General features: G+C 41.1%; 1 pseudogene; it reads right to left on the bottom strand.

The window, feature by feature from the left end:
- Positions 1–4,918: 4,918 nt before the first annotated feature.
- Positions 4,919–5,067, bottom strand: LOC120868481 (annotated as a pseudogene).
- Between the last annotated feature and the right edge of the window lie 7,406 nt (positions 5,068–12,473).

Genomic DNA, 12,473 nt, shown 5'->3' with positions numbered 1-12,473 from the left:
TTAGAAACTCTATAAAGACACAGTAATAGGATAATAAATGACCCCTGACTTACAGTGGGTTGACTTAGGATTTTTCAACTTTACAATAGTGTATTCAGTGAAAACATTCATTTTGAAGTTTGATGTTTCCCCTAGTGAGTGTGATGTGGTCTGATACTCTTCCTAATACTGAGCTGTGGTAGTCACAGCTCCCACTCAGCCCAGGATCACGGGGTGACAATCATTCTGTGCCCAGACAACTATTGTTTTTCACTTTCAATACAGTATTCATTGTTATATGAGATATTAACACTGTGTTATTGAATAGGCTTTGTGTTATTGATTTTATCCAACTGTAGGCCAAGTCTCTGAGCATGCTTAAGCTAGACGGCCAAGCTATGATGTTCTGTAATTTAGGTATATTAAAGGCATTTTCAACTTACAATATTTTCAATTTATTGAAAATTTATTGGATTTATTGGGATGTAACCCCACTGTAGGGGGCTTCCCTGGTGGCTCAATGGTAAAGAATCCACCTGCCAATGCAGGAGATGTGGGTTCAATCCCTGAGTCGAGAAGATCCCCTGGAGAAAGAAATGGCAACCCACTCCAGCATTCTTTCCTGGGAAATCCCATGGACAGAGGAGCCTTGTGGGCTACAGTCCACAAAGTCACAAAAGAACTGAAAATGACTTAGTGACAAACAGCAACAACAAACAACCCCATTGTATGTTGAGGAAGATCTGTACTTTCAACTGGTAGGGGCTTTTCCTCTTTGTTCAGCAGTGAATTTCTATCTAATTAATCCTTTATTATGGAAGGGGAAAATTTAAGTTATATAATAGTAGATTAAAATTAAATGCAAAATAAAGTAAGTAATGAAGCATGACAACAAGACGACAAGCTGGGAACCCAGCTGCCAATTTAAAAACTAGAGTATTATTTACATCATTGCATCAACTTGCATACTCTTTCACAGTCCCATTCCCTGACACCATACAGAAGCAACTACTACCCTGCATTTTGTTTTTATTACTCCCCAGCTTTGAAACATCTAAAGACTACATACCCATATGATACAGTTAAGGCATTTTTGCTCTATCTCATTTTTTAAAAAATATAAATTTATTTATTTTAATTGGAGGCTAATTACTTTACAATATTGTATTGGTTTTGCCATACATCAACATGAATCCACCACAGGTATACACGTGTTCCCCATCCTGAACCCCCCTCCCTCCTCCCTCCCCATACCATCCCTCTGGGTCATCTCAGTGCACCAGCCCCAAGCATCCAGTATCATGCATTGAAACTGGACTGGCAATTCATTTCATATATGACATTATACATGTTTCAATGTCATTTTCCCAAATCATCCCATCCTCTAAAACCCAATTAAAATTACAAAGAATGAAAATACAGGGAAAAAACACTTCTTTTTAATAAAATGAAAAACTAGCTATAATACAACCTTAAATACAAATTGTGAAGCTTAATTTTGTAAAATCAGGATGCAGGGAATTCAAGGGAGCTGAAAGCTAGCACCTACTGCTTCAAACTTGAAGCAGGAGGAAGTTTCTTTAAGAATATCATCCAGGAAGCCTGGCTGAGATGGCATAGACTCTGAACTCATCTCCTCTCATGAGTACATTAAACTCACAATGATCTGCAGGACAACCATGGATGAATAAGACTAGAACTTACCAGAAAAGACTTTCTGCAGATAAAAACATAAAGACGAACCACAATGAGACTGCAAGAAGGGGTGAACTTGTGATATAATCAAATCCCATACCTGCCAGGTGGATGACCCATACACTGGAGAATATTGCAGAGGTTCTCCCATAGGAATGAGAGTCCTGAGCCCCACATCAGACTCCCCAGCCCAGGGGTATGGCAGTAGGAAGATAAGCCCCCAAAGCCTTTGGCCCTGAAGGCCAGTGGGGCTTAATTTCAGGAGCTCCACAGGACTGGGGGAAATAGAAATGTCACTCTTCAAAGGCATGCACACAAAAATCTCCCGTGCCCCAGGACCCAGGATAAAAGTAGTGATTTGATAAGATTCTGGGCCAAACATATCTGCTGATTTTGGACTTTCCTAGAGAGGAAGGATTTGACTGTTGCTCACCCTGAGGATATGGACACTGGTGGGAAACATATTTGGGAACATTAAACCACATGAACACTATTGATGATGGATGCCTTCTTGGTATATTAGCACCAAGACCTTGCCCCATCCAACACCTGTAGACACCAGTGCTGGAACAGCTCAGGACAAACAATTAACTTGGTGAGCCAACAGCCACCTCTAGACATGACCCTAGACATGGCCTTGCCCACTAGAGGGTCAAGACCCAGTTCTACCCCCCAGTGGACAGGTGCCAGTACTTCTTCCCTAGAAGCCTGCACTAGCTTTTAGACTACCCTCACTCACCAGGGAACAGACACCAGTAGCAAGAACACTACAATCCCAAAGCCTGTGGATTCAGCCTGCCCTCAGTGAGTCAGAATCTACCCTGAGACTAGCAGGGCCCTGATTCTGCCAAGTAGCAGGTGAACATGTTTCAGGAAAGCATGGACACCATATCCAAATGTGTCAGAAACCACCCCCACCCTCCAAAATATCTGAAACAAGTTCTGGGCTTCCTGGGCTCTGTAGCCAGAATACAGGAAACAGCTATGCCTGCTAGTAGTTGGCAATAACCCCAGGATTTTGCCTTACCAGCCAGTGGGTGGGCAACAGCTCTGAGGTCTTTGGGGCCCTAATTCCACCCACCAGAAAGCCAGCACTAGCTCTGGGATCCCCTACAGTTCTACAAACAACTGTCTTGTGACCAGGCCCCAGTGAACAGCATCCAGCAGCATTCACACAAGGCAGGGCCTGGCAACTAACCAAAACAGGAGCCAACCAGGACTAGTAGACTGCCCACACAGTCAGGCCACAGAAGGAACCATGCAGTCCTTTTAGGGGGAATCCCTGGAGCTTATAGCCTAAGTGAAGGGAAGGTAATGCACTGCTAAGAGGCATAGGATGTATCCTCAGTTCAGTTCAGTTCAGTCGCTCAGTCGTGTCTGACTCTTTGCAACCCCATGAATCACAGCACGCCAGGCCTCCCTGTCCATCACCAACTCCCAGAGTTCACTCAGACTCACGGCCATCGAGTCAGTGATGCCATTCAGCCATCTCATCCTCTGTCATCCCCTTCTCCTCCTGCCCCCAATCCCTCCCAGCATCAGAGTCTTTTCCAATGAGTCAACTCTTCGCATGAGGTGGCCAAAGTACTGGAGTTTCAGCTTTAGCATCATTCCTTCCAAAGAACACCCAGGGGTGATCTCCTTCAGAATGGACTGGTTGGATCTCCTTGCAGTCCAAGAGACTCTCAAGAGTCTTCTCCAACACCACAGTTCAAAAGCATCAATTCTTCAGCGCTCAGTCTTCTTCACAGTCCAACTCTCACATCCATACATGACCACAGGAAAAACCGTAGCCTTGACTAGACGGACCACAGGAAAAACCATAGCCTTGACTAGATGGACCTTAGTTGGCAAAGTAATGTGTCTGCTTTTGAATATGCTATCTAGGTTGGTCATAACTTTTCTTCCAAGGAGTAAGCATCTTTTAATTTCATGGCTGCAGTCACCATCTGAAGTGATTTTGGAGCCCAAACAGAGGGTCGTTTCTCCAGGGCCAAGAAATGTAACTAAACTACCACATACATAAGAATACAAATAGCAACTTAGACAAAATTAGATGCCAGAGGAAAACGTTTCAGATTAAGAAACAAGATAAAACCCCAAAGGAACTAGTGAAGTAGAGATAGGCAATCCATCTGAGAAAGAGTTCAGAGTAGTGATTGCAAAGATAACCAGAGAACTCAAGAAGAGAATGGATGAATAGTGTAAGAAACTAGAAGCTTTGAACAAGGAGTTAGAAAATATAAAGTGCAATGAAACAGATTTGAAAAATGCAATAACTGAAATGAAAAATACACTAGAAGGAATCAATACTAAATTAAGTGATACAGAGTAACAGATCAGTTAGCTGGAAGGCTGCTGCTGCTACTCTTGCTAAGTCATTTCAGTCGTGTCCAACTCTGTGCAACCCCATAGATGGCAGCCCACCAGGCTCCCCCATCCCTGGGATTCTCCAGTCAAGAACACTGGTGTGGGTTGCCATTTCCTCCTCCAATGCATGAAAGTGAAAAGTGAAAGTGAAGTCGCTCAGTCATGTCCAACCCCAGCTGGAAAACAGAGAAGTAGAAATCACTGTTGCTGAACAGAAAAAAAGAATAAAAGAAATGAGGGCACTTTAAGAGACCTCTGAGACAACATCAAGCACAGTAGTACACTCACTAAAGGGGCCTCAGAAGGAGAAGAGAGAGAGAAAGAGCATTGAGAAAACATTTGTAGACATAACAAATGAAAACTTCACTAACTTGAGAAAGAAAACAGTCACGCAAGTTCATGAAGTACAGGGAGTCCCATACAGGTCAAACACAAAGAGGAACAAACCAAGATATGTTGCAATTCAAATGACAAAAACTTAAATTAAAGGGAAAATATTAAAAGCAACAAGGGAAAAGCAACAAATAACATATAAGGGAACTCCCCTTAAGCTGTCAACTGATTTTTCAGTGGAAACTGTGTAGGCCAAAAAGGAATGGTCCTATTTATTTAAAGTGATAAAAGAGAAAAATTTACAGCCAAGAATGCACTCTGGGAGCTTTCCTGGTAGTACAGTGTTTAGAACTTTGCCTTCCAATGCAGGGGATGTGAGTTGATCCCTGGTGAGGGACCTAAGATCTCACATGTTTTGCAGCCAGAAAATCAAAACATAAAACAAGTTATATTGTAATAAATTCAATGAAGACTTAAAAAATTTTGAAAAGCAGAATAAACTCCACCAAGCAAAACTTTTTATTTTTTCCGAGTTTTTTAAGACTAGGAGAGTGCTATCACAAATTACACAGTCAAGTTTCCCACATTTATGGAAATTGCAAGGATCAGCACATTCAGAGTGCAATGGATAAGCCTTGTCCTGAGGAAAACACCTTCATGATCATGGAATCTCTTCTGCCAAGTAAGTATATTCTCTATTTGATGGAGAAATTAAAAGCTTCACAGACAAGCTAAAGCTAAAAGGGGTCAGTGTCACCAAACTACCTTTATAATGAATGTTAACTTTTTTTAGGTAGAAAAGCCACAACTAGAAATAAGAAACTTACAAAAGGAAAAGGCTCACTGGTAAGGGTTAACATACAGTGAAAGTGAAGTCACTCAGTTGTGTCTCTGACTGTCTGTGACCCTATGGACTGTAGCCTACCAGGCTTCTCTGTCCATGGGTTTTCCACCCAAGAATACTGGAGTGGGTTGCCATTTCCTTCTCCAGGAGATCTTCCCCACCCAGGGATCAAACTCAGGTCTCCTGCATTGCAGGCAGCCACATTACCTTCTGAGCCACCAGGGAAGACCAATACAGTAAAGGTAGAAAATCATCCACATACAAAGCTAGTAGTGAGGTTAAAAGACAAAAGTACTAAAATCATCCATATATACAATAAGCAGTTAAGGAATGTGGAAAACAATTAGATGTAGTATTTGACATCAAAAACAGTAATCATTAGGAGAAGAGAGTATAAATACAGGGTTTTTAAAGTGTGTTTGAAATTAAGAGATCAGTAATTTAAAATAATCATATCTCTCTCTTTCTCTCTGTTTCTATATAGATGTTATTGATTTCTCTATCTATAGTTACTGAATTATATATATAAAATTAAGAGATCATTAATAGATATAACATACATTAACTATATATAATTAAGACATCGGTCACTTAAGCAATCATTTCTCTCTCTACATATAGATATATAGAAAGAGATTGCTATAGAAAAACTTCAAATAAAAATTTATAATAGACATACACACAAAAAGGAAAAAGGAAACCAAACATAACACTAAAGATAGTCACCAGATAATGAGAGAAGAGACTAAAAGAAGAAGGGGAAGAAAAGACCTACAAAAATAAATCCAAAACAATTAACAAAGTGGCAATAAGAACATATATATTGATAACTACCTAAAATGTAAATGGACTAAATGCTCCACCTAAAAGATGGAGAGTGTCTGAATGGATTAAAAAAAAATAAGACAGGTGTACAAGTTGCCTACTAGACACTAACTTCAGATTTATAGACACATACAGACTAAACGTGAGGGAGTAGAAAAACATACTCCAAGTAAATGGAAATGAAAAGGAAACCAGAGCAGCAATATTTATATCAGAGAAGATATATTTTAAAATAAAGACTTTCAGTTCAGTTCAGTTCCGTCGCTCAGTCATGTCTGATTCTTTGCGACCCCATGAATCGCAGCACGCCAGGCCTCCCTGTCCATAACCAACTCCTGGATTTCACTCAGACTTGCGTCCATCGAGTCAGTGGTGCTATCAAGCCATCTCATCCTCTGTCGTCCCCTTCTCCTCCTGCCCCCAATCCCTCCCAGCATCAGAGTCTTCTCCAAGGAGTCGAGTCTTTTCCAGTGAGTCAACTCTTCACATGAGGTGGCTAAAGTACTGGAGCTTTAGCCTTAGCATCATTGCTTCCAAAGAAATCCCAGGGCTGATCTTCAGAATGGACTGGTTGGATCTCCTTGCAGTCCAAGGGACTCTCAAGAGTCTTCTCCAACACCACAGTTCAAAAGCATCAATTCTTCTACACTCAGCTTTCTTCACAGTCCAACTCTCACATCCACAGGAAAAACCATAGCCTTGACTAGACAGACATTAGTCTGCAAAGTAATGTCTCTGCTTTTGAATATGCTATTTAAGTTGGTCATAACTTTTCTTCCAAGGAGTAAGCGTCTTTTAATTTCATGGCTGCAGTCACCATCTGCAGTGATTTTGGAGCCCCCCAAAATAAAGTCTGACACTTTTTCCACTGTTTCCCCATCTATTTACCATGAAGTGATGGGACCAGATGCCATGATCTTCATTTTCTGAATGTTGAGCTTTAAGCCAACTTTTTCACTCTCCACTTTCACTTTCATGAAGAGACTTTTTAGTTTCTCTTCACTTTCTACCATAAGGCTGGTATCATCTGCATATCTGAGGTTATTGATATTTCTCCCAGCAATCTTGATTCCAGCTTGTGCTTCATACAGTCCAGCATTTCTCATGATGTACTCTGCATAGAAGTTAAATAAGCAGGGTGACAATATACAGCCTTGATGTAATCCTTTTCCTATTTGAAACCAGTCTGTTGTTCCATGTCCAGTTCTAACTATTGTTTCCTGACCTGTATACAGATTTCTCAAGAGGCAGGTCAGGTGGTCTGGTATTCCCATCTCTTTCAGAATTTTCCACAGTTTCTTGTGATCCACAAAGTCAAAGGCTTTGGCATAGTCAATAAAGCAGAAACAGATGTTTTTCTGGAACTCTCTTGCTTTTTCCATGATCCAGCGGATGTTGGCAATTTGATCTCTGGTTCCTCTGCCTTTTCTAAACCAGCGTGAACATCAGGAAGTTCACGGTTCACATATTGCTGAAGCCTGGTTTGGAGAATTTTGAGCATTACTTTACTAGCGTGTGAGATGAGTGCAATTGTGTGGTAGTTTGAGCATTCTTTGGCATTGCCTTTCTTTGGGATTGGAATGAAAACTGACCTTTTCCAGTCCTGTGGCCACTGCTGAGTTTTCCAGATTTGCTGGCATATTGAGTACAGCACTTTCACAGCATCTTTCAGGATTTGAAATAGCTCAACTGGAATTCCATCACCTCCACTAGCTTTGTTCGTAGTGATGCTTTCTAAGACCCACTTGACTTCACATTCCAAGATGTATGGCTCTAGATTAATGAGACTAGATGAGTCTAGCTATAGGTTTATCAACTTTGGTTATCTTTTCAAAGAATCAGCCTTTAGTTTCATTGAATGTTTATATTTCATTTATTTCTGCTCTGATCTTTATGATTTCTTTTCTTCTATTAACTTTGGGTTTTGTTTGTTTTTATTTCTCTAGTTCCCTTAGGTATAAAGGTCAGGTTGTTTATTTGAAATTTTCCTTGTTTCCTGAGATAAGTTTTTATTGCTTTAAGCTTCCCTCCTAGAAATGCTTTTGCTACATCCCATGGGTTTTGCGTCATCATGTTTTTGTTTTCATTTCTCTCCGGGGCTTTTTTATTTCTTCTTTAATATCTTAAGTGATCCATTGGTTGTTTAGAAGCATGTTTTTTAGCCTCCATGTGTTGTGGGGTTTTGCTGCTTTTTCTTTTTTCTTTTTTATAGTTGATTTATAGTCTTAGAGTGTTGTGGTTGGAAAAGATGTTTGATATAATTTCAATTTTCTTACAGTTCCTGTGGCTTGTTTTGTGGCCCATTGTGTGATATATCCTGGAGAATGTTCCATGTGAACTTGAAAAGAATGTGTGTTCTCCTATTTTTGGATAGAATGCTCTATATATCAAGCAAGTCCATTTAGTCTAGTGTGCTATGTAAGGTCTGTGTTCCCTTACTGATTTGCTCTCTGATAAAAGAGGAGTGTTAAAATACTCTACTATTATTGAGTTACTATTGATTTTTCCTTTTATGTCTGTTAATATGTGCATTATATATTGAGGTGCTCTTATGTTGGATGCATGTATATTCCAATTGTTGTAACTTCTTGGACCGATCCTTTGATCACTATGTAATGCCCCTTTTGCCTCGTGTAAAGTCTTTACCCCACGCCCAAGGTAAGAGAAACCCAAGTAAGATGGAAGGTGTTGCAAGAGGGCATCAGAGGGCAGACACACTGAAATCATACTCACAGAAAACTAGTCATTCTAATCACACTAGGACCACTGCCTTATCTAACTCAATGAAACTAAGCCATGCCTGCAGGGCCACCCAAATCAGGCGGGTCATGGTGGAGAGGTCTGACAGAATGTGGTCCACTGGAGAAGCGAATGGCAAACCGCTTCAGTATTTTTGCCTTGAGAACCCCATGAACAGCATGAGAAGGCAAAATGATAGGATACTGAAAGAGGAACTCCCCAGGTCAGTAGGTGCCCAATATGCTACTGGAGATCAGTGGAGAAATTACTCCAGAAAGAATGAAGGAATGGAACCAAAGCAAAAACAATACCCAGCTGTGGATGCGACTGGTGATAGAAGCAAGATCCGATGCAGTAAGAGCAATATTGCATAGGAACCTGGAATGTCAGGTCCATGAATGAAGGCAAATTGGAACTGGTCAAACAAGAGATGGCAAGAGTGAACGTCAACATTCTAGGAATCAGCGAACTAAAATGGACTGGAAAGGGTGAATTTAACTCAGATGACCATTACATCTACTACTGCGGGCAGGAATCTCTCAGAAGAAATGGAGTAGCCGTCATGGTCAACAAAAGGGTCCGAAATGCAGTACTTGGATGCAGTCTCAAAAACGACAGAATGATTTCTGTTCATTTCCAAGGCAAACCATTCAATATCACAGTAATCCAAGTCTATGTCCCAACCAGTAACACTGAAGAAGCTGAAGTTGAACGGTTCTATGAAGACCTATGAGACCTTTTAGAACTAACACCCCAAAGAGATGTCCTTTCCATTATAGGGGACTGGAATGCAAAAGTAAGAAGTCAAGAAACACCTGGAGTAACAGGCAAATTTGGCCTTGGAATGTGGAATGAAGCAGGGCAAAGACTAATAGAGTTTTGCCAAGAAAATGCACTGGTCATAGAAAACATCCTCTTCCAACAACACAAGAGAAGACTCCACATATGGACATCACCAGAGGGTCAACACCAAAATCAGATTGATTATATTCTCTGCAGCCAAAGATGGAGAAGCTCTATACAGTCAACAAAAACAAGACCAGGAGCTGACTGGATCAGATCATGAACTCCTTATTACCAAATTCAGACTTAAATTGAAGAAAGTAGGAAAAACCGCTAGACCATTACTAAATCAAATCCCTTATGATTATATAGTGGAAGTGAGAAATATATTTAAGGGCCTAGATCTGATAGATAGAGTGCCTGATGAACTATGGAATGAGATTCGTGACAATGTACAGGAGACAGGGATCAAGACCATCCCCATGGACAAGAAATGCAAAAAAGCAATTGGCTGTCTGAGGAGGCCTTACAAATAGCTGTGAAAATAAAGAGGTGAAAAACAAAGGAGAAAAGGAAAGATATAAGCATCTGAATGCAGAGTTCCAAAGAAGAGCAAGAAGAGATAGAAAGCCTTTTTCAGCAATCAATGCAAAGAAATAGAGGAAAAGAACAGAATGGGAAAGCCTAGAGATCTCTACAAGAAAATTAGAGATACCAAGGGAACATTTCATGCAAAGATGGGCTCGATAAAGGACAGAAATGGTATGGACCTAACAGAAGCAGAAGATATTAAGAAGAGGTGGCAAGAATACACAGAAGAACTGTACAAAAAAGATCTTCATGACCCAGATAATCACGATCGTGTGATCACTCATCTAGAGCCAGACATCCTGGAATGTGAAGTCAAGTGGGCCTTAGAAAGCATCACTATGAACAAAGCTAGTGGAGGTGATGGAATTCCAGTTGAGCTATTTCAAATCCTGAAAGATGCTGTGAAAGTGCTGCACTCAATATGCCAGCAAATCTGGAAAACTCAGCAGTGGCCACAGGACTGGAAAAGGTCAGTGTTCATTCCAATCCCAAAGAAAGGCAATGCCAAAGAATGCTCAAACTACCGCACAATTGCACTCATCTCACACGCTAGTAAAGTAATGCTCAAAATTCTCCAAGTCAGACTTCAGCAAACGTGAACCTTGAACTCCCTGATGTTCACGCTGGTTTTAGAAAAGGCAGAGGAACCAGAGATCAAATTGCCAACATCCGCTGGATCATGGAAAAAGCAAGAGAGTTCCAGAAAAACATTTGTTTCTGCTTTATTAACTATGCCAAAGCCTTTGACTGTGTGGATCACAAGAAACTGTGGAAAATTCTGAAAGAGATGGGAATACCAGACCACCTGACCTGCCTCTTGAGAAATCTGTATACAGGTCAGGAAGCAAGTTAGAACTGGACATGGAACAACAGACTGGTTCCAAATAGGAAAAGGATTACATCAAGGCTGTATATTGTCACCCTGCTTATTTAACTTCTATGCAGAGTACATCATGAGAAACACTGGACTGGAAGAAACACAAGCTGGAATCAAGATTGCCGGGAGAAATATCAATAACCCCAGATATGCAGATGACACCAGCCTTATGTCAGAAAGTGAAGAGGAGCTAAAAAGCCTCTTGGTGAAAGTGAAAGAGGAGAGCAAAACAGTTGGCCTAAAGTTCAACATTCAGAAAATGAAAATCATGGCATCCGGTCCCATCACTTCATGGTAAATAGATGGGGAAACAGTGGAAACAGTGTCAGACTTTATTTTGGGGGGCTCCAAAATCACTGCAGATGGTGACTACAGCCATGAAATTAAAAGACGCTTACTCCTTGGAAGAAAAGTTATGACCAACCTAGATAGCATATTCAAAAGCAGAGACATACTTTGCCGACTAAGATCCATCTAGTCAAGGCTGTGGTTTTTCCGTGGTCGTGTATGGATGTGACAGTTGGACTGTGAAGAAGGCTGAGCACTAAAGAATTGATGCTTTTGAACTGTGGTGTTGGACAAGACTCTTGAGAGTCCCTTGGACTGCAAGGAGATCCAACCAGTCCATTCTGAAGGAGATCAACCCTGGGATTTCTTTGGAAGGAATGAGGCTAAAGCTGAAACTCCAGTACTTTGGCCATCTCATGAGAGAGTTGACTCATTGGAAAAAACTCTGATGCTGGGAGGGATTGGGGGTGGGAGGAAAAGGGGACGACCCAGGATGAGATGGCTTGATGGCATCACGGACTTGATGGACGTGAGTCTGAGTGAACTCCGGGAGTTGGTGATGGACAGGGAGACCTGGCGTGCTGCGATTCATGGGGTCGCAAAGAGTCGGACACTACTGAGCGACGGAACTGAACTGAACTGAGACTCATTGAGATAAAAAGGGAGAGGGCCCCAATCAATAAATCAGAAATAAAAAAGGAAAAGTTATACAGACGCCACAGAAATACAAAGCCTCATAAAAGTGCTACAAGCAACTACACATCAATAAAACGGACTACCTAGAAGAATGAACAAATTCTTGGAAAGGAACAATCTCCCAAAACTGAAACAGGAAGAAATAGAAAATATGAGCAGATCAATTACCAGTAATAAAATTAAATCAGTAATTTAAAAACTTCCAACAAGCTAAAGTCCAGGACCAGATGACTTCACAGGTGAATCCCACCAAACCTTTAGAGAAGAGTCAATGCCCTGATGGCTCAGCAGGTAAAGAATCCGCCTGCAGTGTGGGAGATGCAGGAGATGTGGGTTCGATTCCTAGGTTGGGATGATCCTCTGAAGAGGAAATGGCAACCCACTCCAATATTCTTGCATGAAAAATCCATGGACACAGGAGCCTGGCAGGCTACAGTCCAAAATGTCACAAAG

The sequence above is a fragment of the Oryx dammah genome, unplaced genomic scaffold, assembly GCF_014754425.2.
Source record: "Oryx dammah isolate SB20612 unplaced genomic scaffold, SCBI_Odam_1.1 HiC_scaffold_9, whole genome shotgun sequence".
NCBI lineage: Eukaryota > Metazoa > Chordata > Mammalia > Artiodactyla > Bovidae > Oryx > Oryx dammah.
This window is presented reverse-complemented; position numbering and strand designations above follow the sequence as displayed.